The 18,669-nt window shown below is 42.5% G+C and overlaps 1 long non-coding RNA gene across 2 annotated transcripts in view; it reads left to right on the top strand.

Moving 5' to 3' along the window:
• Positions 1-18,669, top strand: part of LOC137434327 (uncharacterized) — a 79,840-nt gene that overhangs the window by 7,011 nt on the left and 54,160 nt on the right. For both annotated transcript variants that reach the window (XR_010985847.2, XR_010985848.2), the window contains exons 2-4: positions 1,292-1,531; positions 3,417-3,489; positions 6,251-6,370. This is a non-coding gene — a long non-coding RNA (uncharacterized LOC137434327). The remainder of the gene's footprint in view (positions 1-1,291; positions 1,532-3,416; positions 3,490-6,250; positions 6,371-18,669) is intronic.

Raw genomic sequence — 18,669 nt, 5'->3', positions numbered from 1 at the left:
TTTTTAATTAAATGATTATTGATTCTATTCTTCATTCAATTAATTGAAGGTGAACTTTTCTATACCCATCCCTCAGGTGGGTAAACAGCTAGTGGAAAATAAATGGCAAAACGTCAACAATAGCAGACTTATAACGCTCTGTTGCCAATAAGTTATTGAAGACATATGTCACTGTTTCCTTGGCTAAGCTCCTTACAATCGTGCTTTCAACACTTCATTCATACTTCAGACTATATGAATGACTCATGCATTTATTGGAAGCAGTTGATAAACCAAAATAATTTCAAAAATTCAAATTGCACACCAATGGATTCTGCCAGCATTCTCTGTGTACAAAATTCAAATGTACTCTTTTAACAATGCAGAAAAAACCAAGGGTGGACATATAGATTACAGTAGATCTGAGAATAAACGATCTAGATATTAAAGTAGATCTCAATGGGGAGGCACTGACATGCCGACCAATTACAATAGCTTCTCCCTTCATTTAGGCAATGGGCGTGGCTATAAAGCACTGTAGACACCCACCATACTGTTTTACAAATTGGTGATTGCCTCATTAGGCAGACCTCCTGCAGATTAACCTAGGGTGATAGAAACATTGCAGCTCAGGAAATGTGGATAAAAGGCTCATCAACTTCTCCACAACACTGGGGTGTGTTCAGTTAGCAAGCAGCTCGCATGATCCAAAGCGCCCAATCGAGCACTCCAACGGAACGGAGCGCTCGGCACCGTTTAACAACATGGCGGTCTTCATGCAAACAATGCCATCGTCTTGTGATAACAATGCTCTTGTGATAACCTCCCCAAACGAATTTATTGTGTTAGCAGCGGTTAAAGAGTACGAGGAAGAGGGAAATAAGGATACATATATGGGGAGTCAGAAGGAGGAGCCTCCTGCCATGCTTACCTATACAGGGTTTTCAGAGTTATGCCATGATGCTGTGCACCCGCCATGTTGGTTGTATTCACTTCACTGGCAACGACAGCATCAGTAGTTTTGCAGTCGAGCATGTTTATCTCGTTATTACCCTCGCCAGAGGAGAAGGTATTGCATTTGGGTCCGTTTATTGCTTACGAAAATCGAAGATTTTTCAAGTATATTGGTTGGTCTTGTGCGTTATTTTCTGTCTGTTTCTGTTTGTTTGTCCACACAAAACATGAGCATCTATATAATAATACCGTAAGGACTCGACTTTGTTATCCCTTTTACGCCGCACCCAGTGACCCAATGCCCCGGCACTAATGGATTTACGATCTACGAACCGCGCTCTTTGTTTATCACCTACAGCCATACTCGAAAAATCTGAATTAGCCGACGTTGGGGCCCAAAAGCATCCGATTAACGGCCGATACGACGCCATCTTACGACTCCATCGTATTGGCGTCTGCTGGGTGAAGGCGCAACAAGCCTTCCGCTGATTGGACAGTCGAAGGCGACAGCAAGCCGTCCACTGAGTGGACAATCCTGAGCATGCATTCCGCCATTTGTGCCGGTGTCGTCGATCGCGCTGTACGCTAACCTCATCAGGTGGGTTTACCATAATGTCTTCCATATACTGTGATTACAACGAAGTGAAACTGATCAGCAGCCCATCAGTATCATATAAAGCAATAAATACCAAGGCTTGAGCTTCTGAAAGCTTAAAACAAAGTGTACTTCGCCGAGTGACGAAACGTAGGTGTAGGCCTCGGCCCTACCTATCCAGTTGTTGTTTCCGTTGTGTAAGGGGGGGAAAAAACAAACATTTTGGCCTCAGACCTTTGAGAGTACGTTGTTCCGTGACCTTTTTGAACGGGCCTCGTATGCCATGCTTCGTCAACGTTGGGTTGTTTTTAAATGATTTGAAGGATTAACTTAAGCACCTTGAATAGAGCAGTTTATTGTTCCTCAAAGACCAGTGTGTAAGTTGACTCAATATGATGGTAACTTTGCAATTCCTGCGTTGTCTCTGAATCAGCTGGCTGAGTCATATTGGCGTAGGGTAGGTCATGATCAGCTCCCCCCCCCCCCCCCTTTCGTTTCACCAACTCCTGCATCTGCCACCGTTCATGATTATCAAAGTAGGCTTTACCCTGTTCACGATAAGGTAGAAATCAGAGTTGTATACGAAGAGATAAAAGGATGCCATTGACTTCGAGACGGTACGTGATATTTTCAAAAGTATATCGTAGCGTTGTCATTTAAGTAGATTGCAATAAATACGTTGTTCATATACGCACTCTTCATTCTCATCTTTCTTCCTAACTCTTACTCGGACAAGCAAATCCCCTATGCCATCCATAATGGTACACTCTATCCATACACCACATCCTCCCTTCCGTGGATGTTCCACGGGTTTCGGCTAGTCTATATAATAATACCATAAGGACTCGACTTTGTGATCCCTTTTACGCCACACCCAGTGACCCGATGCTCACGGCACTAATGCATTTTCCATCTACAAACCGCGCTCTTTGTTTATCACGTACAGCCATACTCGAAAAATCTGAATTCGCCGACTTTGGGACCCAAAAGCATCCGATTATCGGCCGATACGACGCCATCTTACGACACCATCGTATTGGCGTCTGCTGGGCGAAGGCGATGCGAGCCGTCCGCTGATTGGACAGTCGAGTGGTGTGATGGGTGGTGTGAACCAAATGGTCTTTTTATTCCCTTGAACATTTTAAATTAGGATATATAAGGAAACATCTTTATCGTCATTTTAATAAAGTTAAATGGAGTGACGTTGCGATACTCGGGGTGCGTTGCATAAATCCTCGTAACTCAGAGAGGTGTAGCAGGTGGCGAGACGTAAGTAAGCTTTTTTATTCCCTTGAACATTTGAAATTAGGATATATAAGGAAACGTCTTTATCGTCATTTTAATAAAGTTAAATGGAGTGACGTTGCGATACTCGGGGTGCGTTGCATAAATCCTCGTAACTCAGAGAGGTGTAGCAGGTGGCGAGACGTAAGGAAGCTTAAAGATAACGAGCTGAAAACAGACGAACGATATCCCTTCCGTGGATGTTCCACGGGTTTCACGTCTTTATCGTCATTTTAATAAAGTTAAATGGAGTGACGTTGCGATCAGTGAGTTGTACTTGTATACGAAGAGATAAAAGGATGGCATTGACTTCGAGACGGTACGTGATAGTTGGCTGCGGCTGGCTGATGCTGCGTTTTTTTTCTAAGTGCCATGGATGCTGATGGCCATAATAAAGGTATCGGCTGATCTCTCATCGTAATATTACCCGATGGAAATGAACTGTTTCTTTGTTTGTCATTTCCTGTGCAATAATGTCAAATTGATGTCAGACATCCTTTTCTATTGACAGCTGCTCTCCTTTTCGATGGCATCGTCTATTGATATGCATGTTCTTCTTTCATATAATTTTACACATTCACAATCAGTATTTCAATTCTTGCAGACATTGGAAAGGAAGTTGACTCACAGGCCAACTCTCTGGCTCAATCACAGGCCGACGCACAGGCGATGTAATTGTGAGTAGCATTTTTGCACAAGTGAAAATTGATCTTTCTTCCTAACTCTTACTCGGACAAGCAAATCCCCTATGCCATCCATAATGGTACACTCTATCCATACACCACATCCTCCCTTCCGTGGATGTTCCACGGGTTTCGGCTAGTATGTATTAATTAAATTAGACCCTTTAGAACCCCCAAGACCATTGACGACCCCTAATATCCATTCAAATCTTTACAACCCTGAGACCCATTAAGACCATGAAGACCCCAAGGACCCTTGAAACTCTTAAGTCCCTTAAAACTCTTAGGACTCCTAAGACTCATTAAGACACTTAAAACACTTTAGAGCCTTTAGAACGCTAAGACCCTTTGAGACCGCTAAAATTACCTAAACCCTCTAAGTCTAGACACTTTAAAACCCAAAGGTCATTTCAGATCCCTAAGATCCCCCCCAAACTCTAAGAACCTTTAGGACCCTTTAGAACCCCAAAACTCTTTAAGACACTTTAGAACCCTAAAACCCTTTAAACCCAAAAGACTCAGAGGAACCAAAAGACCCGAAGACTCTAAAGACCCTTGAATACCCCAAAGATCCAAAAGACCCAGAGGACCCAAAATAATCCAAAGACCCAAAAGACCCCAAACTCCCAGAGGACCCCCAAAGACCCTTAAAAACCCCGAACCGATGACAGAGCCACATGCAATGTCCATATTGATCATGAAACTGCTTGTGAATAGATCAGCACAACAGTATCATCTGTCAAACATGTCTAACACATGAATTAACACACTTCCTTCTATCCTGATTAGCAATATGATTACTGATGCAATCACAAATAGACCAACAGATCTGCAGATTACTATTGATCTTATGTTAAGCCAGAAATGTCTCGGAGAACAATTTCATGGATGGGGCATTTCATGTTCATATGATGAAGTGTTATGCTTCAGACATTTGCTGTAACCGTTGCTGAATCCTGAATCAAAATCGGATTGACTTGTTCTTGTCATCTAACCAACTCATCCACCTAGATGTATCATAATCCGTCCATAACTTTTTGAGATATCATGCTATATATCGTTTTTGGCCCTATCTCTCAATGGTGAAGAATTACTTAAATAATTTTACTATCAGGATCAGGATCTTCACCATAATGATAATTAAGGGCTTAATTTTAACAACAAATTATTTTTAGTCCGAGTGGGACATTTGACTAGTTCAAACAATTGCAGAAAACTTTGATGCCACTATTTCATCTCCAAATTGACTTAGTTAAACACATTCACTTGCACTGTTGTTGACCCAGCCAGCATCGTCTGATAGGTCTGATAGGGAGAGCAACACAATTGTTTGATTTAAAAAGGTGAAATGAAAAACGTACTATTTCACAACACTAATGTCTGCTTATGTGGGTCCAAAAACCCTACGTGTTTCCCAAACTGCAGTGCTTGGGTGCATACTTCCACTGAAAGTTGCAATTGAAAAAGATTGTACCCCCCAATGCAAGTCTTGGGCCAAATCTTCCCCATTCTTCCCTGCTGCCCGGATTCGTCAGGGTAGTGCGGTCCACGGTCAGAGTGCCAATCGGTCCCCATGAACTGGGCTTTTCCCTCTTGTCTCTCTCTGCCTCTCTCTCTCTCTCTCTCTCTCTCTCTCTCTCTTTCTCTCTCTCTCTCTCTCTCTCGCTCTCTCTCTCTCTCTCCCCCCTTCTCTAACTCTGTCATGGCCGTGACTTCGTGAAGGCAGGGATACACCATCCCGAATGTGATGGACCTCTGGGTCGCTCCTGCGAGATTGATCAGCTGTCTCCGTGCCATGGGCTTGTTTGAGAGAACTGTTCGGGGCTATACAACAACCACCATGAAAACAGCAATGCTTGAAGCCAAACGACTCAATGAGTGAGATCAACACCTCTCGTGTTGGACTGGTTGTTATGTGGGCATATCAAGAATTGTTTGATGAAACCTTTTTTCTGGAACATGGTGGAATGCACTTTGTAACGAACATTGTTGAGGCAGTGGGAGTTCTCATCAATGCTGCTCCTCCCTGAGATGTAGATATGCAGCAGCACAGCTATCATGCTTGTCTTCTGCAAATTTGGTGGAGGTGAGAACGGTTGCAATCCACGAATTGTTGAGGTTGTGGCAGCTGTTGAAAATGAACTCCAGAGTGAAGATGAGGATATGGAATATGATCTTCAGTTGGTATCAATTGTCAAAGTTGTACGCATGACAATTGATATATGAGCACTCAGATAACAGCTTTAGACATTTTTAGCTTTGCGACATCACTCTTGGCCACCATATTGGATTTCCACCATGTGCAGTTATGACAGTACCAAACATATCATAAAATGATTCCTTATCCCCATAAACATAGCAGATTAGACATCAAGTTTATTAAAATTACCCCACTGGAAGCAGAGATAAGGATTTTCAATTATTTATGTAATGCGGCAGCGATCCTGGTCGCCATGTTGAATTTCTCAAATTCCTTAATGGTGTCAGACCAGCATCTGTTAGTTTCTCAATCTGGACCATTACAGATGTGAATTTGGAAGAAAACATTTATATGCATCAATTTTTTCAAAGTCAACCCCCCATTCCACTGGATTAATACACTGTGGCTGATCTGGTCAAGAAAAACACTAATACACTTCATTGCTGTCAAATTGTCTGCCCCTGCTCTGGAGTTTCCTGTCTTGGCTCAAACGATGTGTTCGCGAAATTCCATGTGGGTGTCTGCATGTTTTTTTCTTCTTCTTCTGTTCTACAGCCCTTTATTGGGAAGCTTGTGCATATCCTACATGAAAGAGAAGAACGTGAGAGACAATGGATTAAAAAGCCCACACTGCTTGGGCTTGGAACCTGGTGCCTTGCATCACAGCAGCATGAGGTAAGGGCTCAAATCACGGTTCTAACTAGGCCATCTTTTAGAGTTTTTACTTGCTTTGATCAAGGCTCATGGAACTTCTAAAACACATCATGAACAGAAACTGTTTTTAGATCCTTAATGGAATACATGCATGCAATGCCCCACATTGTCCAATCACCATTTAATTCTAATGCACCAGACACAAAGTACGAATCTGAAATTTCTCTTGGCTTTCAATGGTTTAGCCCCATTCCATGAACAGTCATTTCGAGTTTAGGAAATGTTGTCCTTCAAAACAAGACTAGAGATGCCAAGTCTCCCATATTTCCTGGGATTATCCCGTTTTTGCCGGCATGTGTTTCCGTCCCCTCTGTGTCGTAATGCGATAATCTATTTTTTAATATTCATGATCTTTTAATATTCATGATCAGATAATCGTGGTGCAGTTGATGCCTTTTGAGACTTATTGGGTCAATATACCCCTTTATCCAAATGTATCTGATTATTCATGGTTAAGGTTGCTGACACTTGATCCTAGGATCTTGAGTTCAAGCCCCTGTCGTGCCGTTTAATTAACGCTGGATGGGTCGACTCAGCTTGTCATCCTTCCGAGGTCGGCAAAATGGCGAGTACCAGCTGGTTGGTAAGAGAGCATTGCATCAGCGGCATAGCCGTGCCCTGGAAAAAAATGATGCAACCAAGCAGCCACAGGCCATACAAAATAAATAAATAAAACAAGAAATATGTCGTTCATAGCACAATACTTGCGAAATCCCTAAAATAATTTGTTGCCTGTTGGCCTATGTTGACCTTTTGGCCTATATTGACTTCAAAAATAATTGGTAGTTGAATTCATTGAGCTAATATGCAAATCCTCTTCAAATTTCAAGTCTATCGGATAAAAATTGAGGATTTTAGAAATTTGGCGTATTTTGACCTTTTGGCTTATGTTGACCTAAAAATAACTGGGGGTTGAATTCAGTAAGCTGATATGCAAATCTTCAAATTCAAGTTAATCACATGAAAATTGTGGATTTTAGAAATTCGATAAAGTTGTTGATCTTTTGCCTATGTTGACCTTTTGACTTCAAAATCAATAGTCTTCTTCTGTATGACCAACTCTACAATTTGGTGAAGTTTCATAAAGATCGGTTTGAAATTGTGATTTGTAAGGTATCGATATATAAACAAACAAACAGACAGACAAACAGACAGAATAACGCAGAAGACCAACCAATATACTTGAAAAATGTTATATTTTCACAAGTAATAATTAATGGCAATTACCAAAAGACAAAACAGTGTTGTTTGTCCATCATTGTGAAGGAGAAAAAACTGCTTTCATGGGCACAATGGCCTTCTCTTGCATTGAGGTTCCTTGTAAGGAGCCAAATGATGCAGTGCCTCAGAAAGTATTCACACCCCTTGACTTTTTCACATTTTGTTGTGTTGCAGCCTGAATTTAAAATGAATTAAATTGAGATTTTTTTTGGCAATGATCTGCACATAATAACCCATAATGTCAAAGTGGATTTTTTCAACTTATATTTTTACAGATTAATTAAAGATGAAAAGCTGAAATGTCTTGAGTCAATAAATGTTGTGGAAGATTTGTGACAAAACTTGGTGGATGAGTTGGTTAGGTGACAAGAACAATCCGATTCGATTTTGGTTCAGGTCCGAATCCAGATCCGGCCTATCAGTGGGATACAAAACGTAAACTGTTTCGCCTGGTGCAGGGATGCTCTTTACCAAGTCCTTTACAAAAGTCATCATTGTTCCATGAGAGACCATTTATTGCATGGATAGGTAGAGTGGGGGGAATAAGGCCCACCTGACGTTCATCACGTGTGTAAAGACGATGTGCACGTTTACGTGTACAAATGTGTTTAATACAATGTCTTGGTGAATGAAGACCATGTCAGGGGCTAGCCACGGAATATGATGCATTGTTTACTTGTTTGTCCAGAGTACGAGGATTCTGGGTGGGCTGAGTCCGACTATGGCTCAACATCTGTCTATAGGCCCAAAACGAGCAGCTAGAAAGGCTTAATGTTACTTAAGCAATGTTTATATGTTTTATAATTTATGGGACTTGCAGCTTACGATTTCCAGATTTCAGAAGTTTGAGTAGAAGTAGAAGTGGGTTTTACCATTTCATACATGCAGGTATTAAGGCCCAGGCGGATTAATTAGTTCAATGTTTAATTCTGGATATGTGGAAGGTCAAAATGCTCTTTACTTTTGAAGATTGGTAGTTGATGGTGTGATAGGTGTCAGTACATTGTTTTACTTTTGTCATAAATAATTTGATTAGAAACCCAGCAGGAAGCATTACGTTCATACAACAAAAATGCAGTGAAACAATGTTAAGTGACATTGAATAGACATATTGTTGTTGTTGGTTGATGTTGCAGCATACTTTCAACCAAACATCAACGTTGGAATGATGTCGACGTGGGCCTTATTAACCACCAAGACTTGAGATCATTTTTCCTTCCCGAAAGAGCAATCAGAGATTGCAGACCCTCGCCAGGACGTGTTTGTGTGGTGTATTTTGTGTGGTGCTTATTAGCTGCTGTGTTTGTTTTGGTTTATTGACGACGTAGATTTATGTTCAATCCAATATGGCTGCCAAACCACATCACTGATGAAGTCATCAATTTAATTCTCCCGTATCATTTTTGTGTAGATCACGCTCAAGAAATTTCAAACTGATCAAATCAAGCGTTATACTTGTCTAATTATGATGTCATAATGAAGACACTGATGACACCATCATGAATATATGTTGTTCCCAATGGGGAGGAATTGACAATGAGACATGTTTCAAATTTTTTCATGGAACGGTTTCGAAGATATAGAGGTGCCAAGTTGTTCAGTTTTTCCGAGATGGCGCCCGTACCACGTGACCACGACGTCATAATTATCAATAAAAATTCTACGGAAGGAGGTGCTCCGATGATGAAAATGTCTTGTCAATCAGACCAAGGTTTGCAGAGAAAAGCATACTCACGTTCTGTGCGACAAACAAACAGACAGACAGATGAACAATCGGACCCAAAAGCAATACTCTCTTCTCTGGTGAGGGTAATGAAGATTGGCAGGATAGTTCAGAGTTACCTTACTCATTTTTGAGCAGTATAGTCTCGGTTCGATTCCAAAGCTAACTATAAACTGTCAGCCAGGTATTTTGCAGGTAGACCCTTGCATCTGTATAGTACAGTATATCTTCTGACAGATAGGACTTCAATATGGAGATAGGTTTGCCAGCATTTTCTGGTGGACAATAAAGATTCCACGGTGTCTTTCACAAAGAGTAGGCAATTGTCAGCCAGACCAAGAAAAAAATTCCAAATTCCTTCCATAACTTACAGGGGGCACTGCATCAGCAGCACAGTCACCCTTCCAGCAATGATGCAACAAGCATCCAGGTGCTGCACATAAATGAATGGATCCGTCTTTCATAATAAATAACTAGAAGACATCCACAACCACCCTTGACCATGTTGTGGATTGTCGGCTGAGGCTCTCAATCTTTTTTTATTTTGCTTCCGCCCCCACAATTTCACCTTTATTCGTTTTTATATTTGTTTTCGCCACAACTGTTTCAGCGATTGACACAAAATTTGAACATAGGAGCGTTTACCCCTGTAATATTTTTTTATACTAAAGTTACATGACGATTGGACAGAAAATGCAGCAAGCGTTCAAAAAAATCCATTTTCTGGAGGCATGGGCTGCAGGGTGTTTCACTTATCAGGAATAAACGATCTTGACCGCTTCGCTCAGCCTCTGCCAAATCATGATAATACAACAACAACAACAACAACATGCATTTTAAGGCCATTTTCCCTGTTAGAGTGGGGGTTAGCCTTGCGGTCCCCATAACAATCTTCTCCATTTTGCCCTATTTTCTGCATCTCCCCTTGTTAAACCCCTTGCCCGCATTTCTTCTTCCACCATCTTTAGCCAAGTCTTTCTCGGTCTTCCCCGTCCTCTACTTCCTTCTACATTCATTTCCATCACTCTTCTCAACCAGTCACTTTCATCCTTCCTCAACACATGACCAAACCATCTCAACCTGTTCCTCTTCACAGCATCCATCACAGGCTCTATTCCCATCATCTTTCGCAATTCATCATTTGTCTTCCTCTCTCTCAACGATACTCCACACATCCACCGAACCATTCGCATTTCCACCCTTTCCAGCCTTCGTTGCTGCTCTACGTTCATTACCCATGTCTCACTCCCATAAATCATAACACTTCTCACACATGCAGCATACACCTTTCCCTTCAGCTTCAACGACACTCCCCTCCTCATCAGCATGCCACTCAGTTCCCGAAACTTCTTCCATGCACATTATAATCGAATAATAATATTATATTCGAAACTTCCATGATATTCTTGTAATATGATAGTGATAAGTAATAATAATAATAATAATTTATATACCTTACTAGCTGAAGCACCCAGTGTTGCCGGGGAGGCAGGAGGGTTGGGGAGAGGAAGGGAGTGGGGTAAGTGGAAGGGTGAGGGGAGGGAGAGGTGAGGGGAGTGGGAGGGGAAAGATATACTACATATACATCTTTTGGGGGTGGGGGGGGGGGTGCCTTTGACAGGCCCCTCTGTTTTGGGGGGAGGGGGAGAAAGGGAAGGAGGAAAATTTACCTGTGCGAAGAGTGCTTCAACCTCAGTGTTGCCCAGGTAAAAAAGGAAATTATAATACCCTCTGCCACCAACACCAGGTAGCACTACATGGCACACATTTACATATAAAATTTATGCCCCTCACCCAGCCCCCACACCCCCGCATGAGGCCTTGGCCACATAGCCTATGTTACCCCATACAAAGTTGTATTTGTATTTGTACCCTGAGGAAAGTATATAAGTGTTTATAGCTGGAGTACCCGACATTGCTCAGCAAAAAGAAACATTAACATATTTGATGACGTTCAGGAAGAAGAAGAAGAAGAATTCCCACCAACTTGGACCGCTCCCGGAATTGTTTGATTGAATCTGATTTGCTTGATTAATTTGTGTTCAAATGTCTGGTAATTGTTTTGTATTTATTTATACGTATGTGTACTTGTATATAACTATCATTAATCAAAAAGGTTTAGGCACTATAGAAGGGGGGTTTTTTTTAATCCCCCCAAAAATAGACCTTTTTTATTTTAATATTAAATTTTTTTTTTGCTCTAAAACACTCCCCAGCACTCACTGACAAACCCCTGGAAGTTTGACGAATATCCGTTTGGCCATCTCTGAGAAACATGGCGACACAGACAGACAGACCAGCGGCTCTCTTATAGTATACAGACTTGGCATTTAATATGGAATATTTTTTTTTTCTTGACTTGGGTTTACTTTCTTAACAGAGTATATCAATCTGGTGAGTTTCTTTTACACTTTGGTGATTTATTTGTTAAAAGAACTATGTCACTGATTGTCTGTCGCAGCAAGAAGTCAACAACAGGATTATATCACAGGTGGCGTAGCAAAATGTACGGACAGGTGCATTTGACGATTGACTTCACAGTCGGGTATACAATGGTTGTTGCGTTCTGTATTAGTGGAAAACAACTGCTGCACGTCTCCAAAAGTTATTGCCGCTTCCTCTGGAGATGGTCCGTCAACTCGACAATGCTGTTTGTCATGGAGTGGTGGCTTTACGAAATTACGGCATGAAAGAGCGTGCTATTGCTCGGCAGTATGGCATCACTCAAGGTCAGGTGTCAAAGATCCTGAAACGAAATGCTCAGAGGGGTGTCCCTACTCCAATACCGTGGCCAGGACGTCCCCGCAGAACCACAAGGAGGGATGATCGCCAGCTGCACCGGTTAGTCCGCAATGGCCGTACCAAGTCAGCTAATCGGCTTTGGGCTGAGTGGCAGCAACTGACAAATGTGCCTGTATCCAGAAGGCTAGTCAACCAACGACTGGTTCAAGCAGGCTATCGTGGCAGGCGTCCCCTGAGAAAGCCACGCCTGACCAGACAACACCGCCAGCGCCGATTGCAGTGGGCCAGAGAGCACCGTCAATGGCAGCCAGGACATTGGAATCACGTGATCTTCAGTGAAGAGTCCAGATTTCTGGTCTATCGTCAAGATGGCCACGTCCGAGTGCGCAGACAAGTGCATGAAGCCTACAACAAAGATTGTATAGTGCCAAGAGTCCAAGCTGGAGGTGGTGGGGTGACCGTTTGGGCTGCTTTTCATGCAGGGGGCAAAACTGACCTGGTTGTTCTGAATGGAAACCTGAACCAGTTCAAGTACAGGGCCATTCTGGAAGAAACATTGCTTCCATTTGCTCGTGCAGCCTTTCGAGGAAACTTGTCTTCCAAGATGACAATGCACGGCCTCATCGTGCTCGCATGATCCAACACTTTCTTGCTGACCGTGGTGTGGAGCATATGGAGTGGCCTGCAATGTCCCCGGATATGAATCTGATAGAGAACTTGTGGGCAGAATTAACGCGTCAAATCGACCACTTGGACCAGCAGCCGACCTCTGTGCATGAATTGCAGCAGGCTATTGTCACTGCATGGCAAGCGATTCCTGTCCAAATCTTGGCAAATCTCGTGAACAGCATGCCTCAATGTGTACGTGCTCTCCTGAATGCTCTTGGGGGTTACACGAAGTACTGAACTGTAGTTTTACTGTCCGTAATCCCAGTCGTAATTAAACTTTTGTTTTTGTTAAAAAAATTTTTGGCTAATGTGCAAAATAAAGAGATACTTCTGGAAAACGCACAGAAGTTTAACACAGTACTGTCCATGAATTGAGTTCGATATCAGTTTACATCACTTTCAAGGATCAATTTATTTGTTTCGAAATGTCAAATGTGGTTTTTGTTTCTTTTAAAGGTCACATTAACAAAATCTAGAATAATTTCAACATAATTCCAATGAACTTTTGGTTCTAAGACATCTTGAAAAGTAAGTTCACCCCCACAAAAAAATATTCCATATTAAATGCCAAGTCTGTATATTAAAGTAGCAGCAGTTTTCTGTCCGTCTGTTTCTCTTTTTTAGCCCATTAGTTAGACAGCTGGCCCAACTCCACCCACATCGACATAGGAAGGCTGACTCCACCCACCGGCATTTTAATTTACATGCAGCTCAGGCCTAACACATCGTCAAACATATATTCACAATCGCCATTAATGCAGTATAAAGTGAAGTATAAATAAATGCCGAAACCTTTGAAGGGGACACCCTGCAACACCCCAGGATAATGCCCCGTAGGGCTGGTCCAACCACCTACCGACCCGCCTGTAGATTATGTAATATATGTGTGGCCACAGAGACAGACAAACATTTGGCAATTGGCAATTATGGAATGAAATGCCAAAACCAAAAGTGTTTCTTCCTGTAAAATCTCCAAACATTACTTATACCTCCACTGTATATTTAAAATTGAAGTTTAAGAAGGAAACAAATGACAAGTACAGATGTTGTTGGTGACAACAGATGTTGCTGAGTTTTGCCAACAGTTGGTACTATGCTGCACCCCAAAATGTGACATATAGGTCACCTGTCCAGATCCTTCTTCACTCATCCAACCAATTGTAATTGTCAGATGTTCATCGATCTTGTTATCCTGGAGTGTTGATTTTACAGTTATGTATGAGAATGATAGTGCTGGTAATCAGGAAGAAAAAAATATTCTGTGTGGGAGAGAGATGGAGGGTATGGAAGAAATACATTTAAACTTGGCTTTGTCAGGGATTGAACCACATCTGCTGGCTAACAAGGTAGCAACCTTAACCACTCAACCACAGTGACTTTCTTGTATATGTGATGAAGGCTCGTGGAAGAGTGAGAACACCGAACGGATCAGGACACAACAGGCCAAAAGGAACAATACAGAGAGAGGGGGAGACACCAACAGCAGAGGTGAAGGACAATATAGAGGGAGACTTAGACAAAGAATGGGTGTGGGGTGGAATGAGGTTTAGGGGAGGGCACATGGGATGGACATGATGGATCCAGAAGCAAACTTTCAGGAAGGAGAGCATAGGAGTTAGGAAGGACGGGATTGACAAGGGTAGAAAATACAGTATCATGGTTTTGCATGGGGGTTATTGAATCTGAGAGGGTGTTGAACAGCTGTCTTGAAGACCTCAAGGAAAGAATGAGATTGAAGAGAATGTGGAAGATGGTTCCACAAGCAGGAAAAAAGTGAAAATGGAGTGGAGGTTGTTGTTATTGTTGTTGTATAGGCCCGGCTAGTTCTCTTGAACAATCCCGCAGCACGGAGACTGCTGATCGATCTTCCACGAGCGACCCAGAGACACCGCTCCCCTCCCCACATTCAGGATGGTTCACCCCCGCCTTCACAAAGTCAGGCCATGACAGAGTTAGAGAGAGAGAAGAGAAGAGAAGAGACAAGTTAGGGGGTTGAATCTGTTTGTATATATATATATATATATGTATGTATATGTATGTATATATGTATGTATATATGTATATGTATGTATATATGTATAGAAACAGTCACGTGAAAAAGTAAGTACACCCCATATAAAGTTTTGACTTTTTCAACATATTTCAACATACAGCTATTTGATCGTAATTTCAACAATATTGATAGATAAAGGTGATATAATATAACAAATATCATGAAACATTTACATTTTGTGGTCCATTGTATAATTTAAATGAACATAAATGCAAATTTCGCATGTGGAAAAAGTAAGTACACCCTTGGCTCTAATAGGTGGTATTGCCCCCTTTGGCAGAAACAACCTCAAGTATGCGTTTCTTATAACTGTCTACCAGTCTCTGACATCGACTGGGAGAAATTTTTGCCCACTCCTCCATGCAGAATTCTTTCAGCTGTGCGATGTTTGAGGGGTTTCTTGCATGCACAGCTCGTTTCAAATCCCCCCACAACATCTCGATGGGATTTAGATCCAGGCTTTGACTTGGCCATTCCAGAACCCTCCATTTCTTTCTTTTCAGCCATTCCTTGGTGGATTCACTGGTATATTTAGGGTCATTGTCATGTTGCAAGGTCCACCTTCGGTTGAGCTTCAACTTCTCCGACAGATGGCCTCACATTATCCTCAAGCACCCTCTGGTACAATGAAGAATTCATAGTGGATTCTATGATGGTGAGCTGCCCAGGCCCTGATGCAGCAAAGCTGCCCCAAACCATAATATTTCCACCACCATGCTTTACAGTTGGTATCAGGTTCTTGTTGTCAAATGCTGTCTTTGGTTTTCGCCAAACATGTCTTCTGGTACTGTGGCCAAATAGCGGTACCTTTGACTCATCTGTCCAGAGCACATTGTTCCAGAAGTGCTGGTCTTTGCCTAGGTGTTCATTGGCAAACTTTAGTCTTGCCCTGATGTTCTTTCTGGACAGCAAAGGTTTCCTCCTGGCACACCTCCCATGTAGATCAAATTTGTACAGCCTCTTTCTAATGGTAGACTCGTGCACTTTGACATCAACAGTGGCAAGAGCTACCTGTAGGTCACATGATGACATTCTGGGGGTTCTTAGAGACTTCTTTCAGCATCTTGCGGTCTGCTCTCGGGCTGAACTTGATGGGGCGGCCTGGCCTGAACAAGTTTGCAGTTGTTTGCGATGTTCTCCACTTATAGATGATCTTCCGGACAGTCGAGTGATTGATTTCAAATTGTTTGGAGATCTTTTAAAATCCCTTCCCAGACTCGTAGGCATCTACAACCTTCTTTCTGAAGGCCTCAGAGAGCTCTTTTGATCTAGGCATGGTGACGCCACACACTTCAACAACAAAGAGCAAACCAAACAAAATGTCTGAGGTTTAAATAAGACAGGTTCCTCCAAGAGCCTCTCTAACGATGTTCTAATCATTTGCACCTGAGCTGGTGCACCTGATTCTGATTTTAGGTATTTGAAGTAGTGATAAATGTAGAGGTGTACGTACTTTTTCCACATGCGAAATTTGCATTTATGTTCATTTAAATTATACAATGGACTACAAAATGTAAATGTTTCATGATATTTGTTATATTATATCACTTTTATCTTTCAATATTGTTGAAATGAAGATCAAACAGCTGTATGTTGAAATATGTTGAACAAGTCAAAACTTTACATGGGGTGTTCTTACTTTTTCGCGTGACTGTATATATGTACATATGTATATATATGTAAAAAAAAAAAAAAAAAAAAAACCTTTAGAGGCCATTTTTCCCCGCAAAGCGGGGGTTGGCCTTTTTCGGGCACCGTGGTTGTTGTTGTTTTTGTTGGTCCCCTTTTTGAAGCAATGTTTTATGGCCGGATGCCCTTCCTGCCGCCAACCCTTTTTGTCGCCTTTTACGACAAACAGGGAATTACCAGTGAACTGGTACTCAATTTGCCGACCTCGGAAGGATGACAGGCTGAGTCAACCCCCCTGGCGTTAATTCAGCGATTGACCGGGATTCAAACCCAGGATCCTAGGTATCCTAAGCTGGCACCCTAGCCGCTAGCCCAACACCACGAGTTTACATATGTATATATGTATATGTAAATGTATGTATATATAAATATAAAAATGTATGCATATATATATATATATATATATATAATTATGTATATATATATATATGTATATATATATATTTCAGAGTACATTTTTTATATATTGTTGCGGTTTTGTGTTTTTTATAATAAAGGTTAATTTCCCCTCCTAGTTTAGTTACACTACAACATGTAGCCTCGTTAAAGCTCAGTTATTTCTTAGTAAATGTAAGCGTAGACCTTTCCTGTGTTAGTTTTGCGTTGAGTAGAATAATGAGAGTTCGGTCCTTTACGACGCCTCAATGCTTTGGATTTTGGCACAAAATACCACGAGGCCGGCCTGAACAAGTCGATCAAGGCTGAAGGAAGGCGGGGCAGGAGGAGTGGGAGTGACCGGTAAGCACGAGCTGCCAACAAGGCTCGAGGGGAGTGACTGAACCACTGCGGCAAAAGGCGGGGTTTGGAACATTTGATACGGGCCAGGGCGGGGCGATATATCTCTGTGCCCGGAGCCCCCACCTCAGTTATGAGACGGGAGGAGACGCCCTCTGTTGAGTTACGAGAGTGAAAGCGCTGAGTTACGAGTTATGAGTTCGGAGCGCTCAGTTTGATGGCAGTTGTATTAATCGCGCTGTAAGAGACAGCCGTGCCGCGCCACAGACGCGCATATTTTCCTGCCTGCCTGCCTTTGCCGAGATATGCGCCGCAAGGATTTTCCCGCCTGCCTGCCTTCGCTGGGATACGTGGGGTGACCGCCAGAGGGCCACGCCGGGTGAGCTGTTCCTGGAGGACCAAAGCCGGCGCGTTTGGCGCATGAACATTCTTCCTTCATCTCCCTGTGTGTGTAAGTGGGCCCATTGTCTGGGCATTAGTACGACTGTTTAAGACTACCCTGTGTCTCTGCTTCTTCTACCATTGTGTATTGTGTAAATAATAATTAAATCTGTTCTTCCTTTGATTCGACCGTTTCATCCCTTCCATCATTGACTGAGCATGGTACGAATTAGATCGCTCTGATCGGGTTCCAATAGCAAGGTAACAGCACGGACCACGTGGTATGCCATCCGCTCGGGTGTACTCAATTACGTGTGGTTTGTGCGAGACTCGATCCCCGCTTCCGCGGCGGCGTGGGTACTTAGGTACGTGCGAACTTGTCCCGAAACCCTTTTCCACGTCTGCCCGGAAGTGGTGACTCAGTCTCGCAGTTCGAAGACTCAAGGAGAAAAAAGGGGCTTAATCTCCCCTTTGTAAGGGAACGGGCTTTGCAAAACCGCAACTATATATATGTATGTTAGGGTGGTCCCCAAATGAATGGGAAAAAATTAAATTCACATTATGACCACCCTGCCATTTTTTGTCCTCCGTCGCACCGCGGAGTGAAAGGGGGACTATGGTTTTCTCCTGCGTCCGTGTGTGCGTGCGTCTGTGCGTGCGTAAGCGAAGGACCGAATTCTAATTTGGTGTGTGGGTGCAACCCACGTCAAAATCCAAGATGGCCGCCACCATGTATGTCTGACGCCATGTATGTCTGAACCTTATGAGCGGAATATCTTGAAAAATAAGCGAAGTACCAACTTCTAATATGGTGTGTGGGTGTATCTAGGCATAAGGAAGAACGCTATTGAAAATTGGGTCGCCACGTCAAAATCCAAGATGGTCGCCACCATATATATCTCTGAAACTTGTGAGCAGACTATCTTGAAAAATAAACGAACTACTAACTTCTAATCTGGTGTGTGGGTGTATCTACGCATAAGGGAGAACGCTATTGAAAATTGGGTCGCCACGTCAAAATCCAAGATGGCCACCTTGCGTCTTCCA

Source organism: Myxine glutinosa, chromosome 1, assembly GCF_964187855.1.
Source record: "Myxine glutinosa chromosome 1, kmMyxGlut1.1, whole genome shotgun sequence".
Lineage (NCBI taxonomy): Eukaryota > Metazoa > Chordata > Myxini > Myxiniformes > Myxinidae > Myxine > Myxine glutinosa.
The sequence above is the reverse complement of the archived record's forward strand: the minus strand, read 5'-3'. Positions and strand labels throughout refer to the sequence as shown.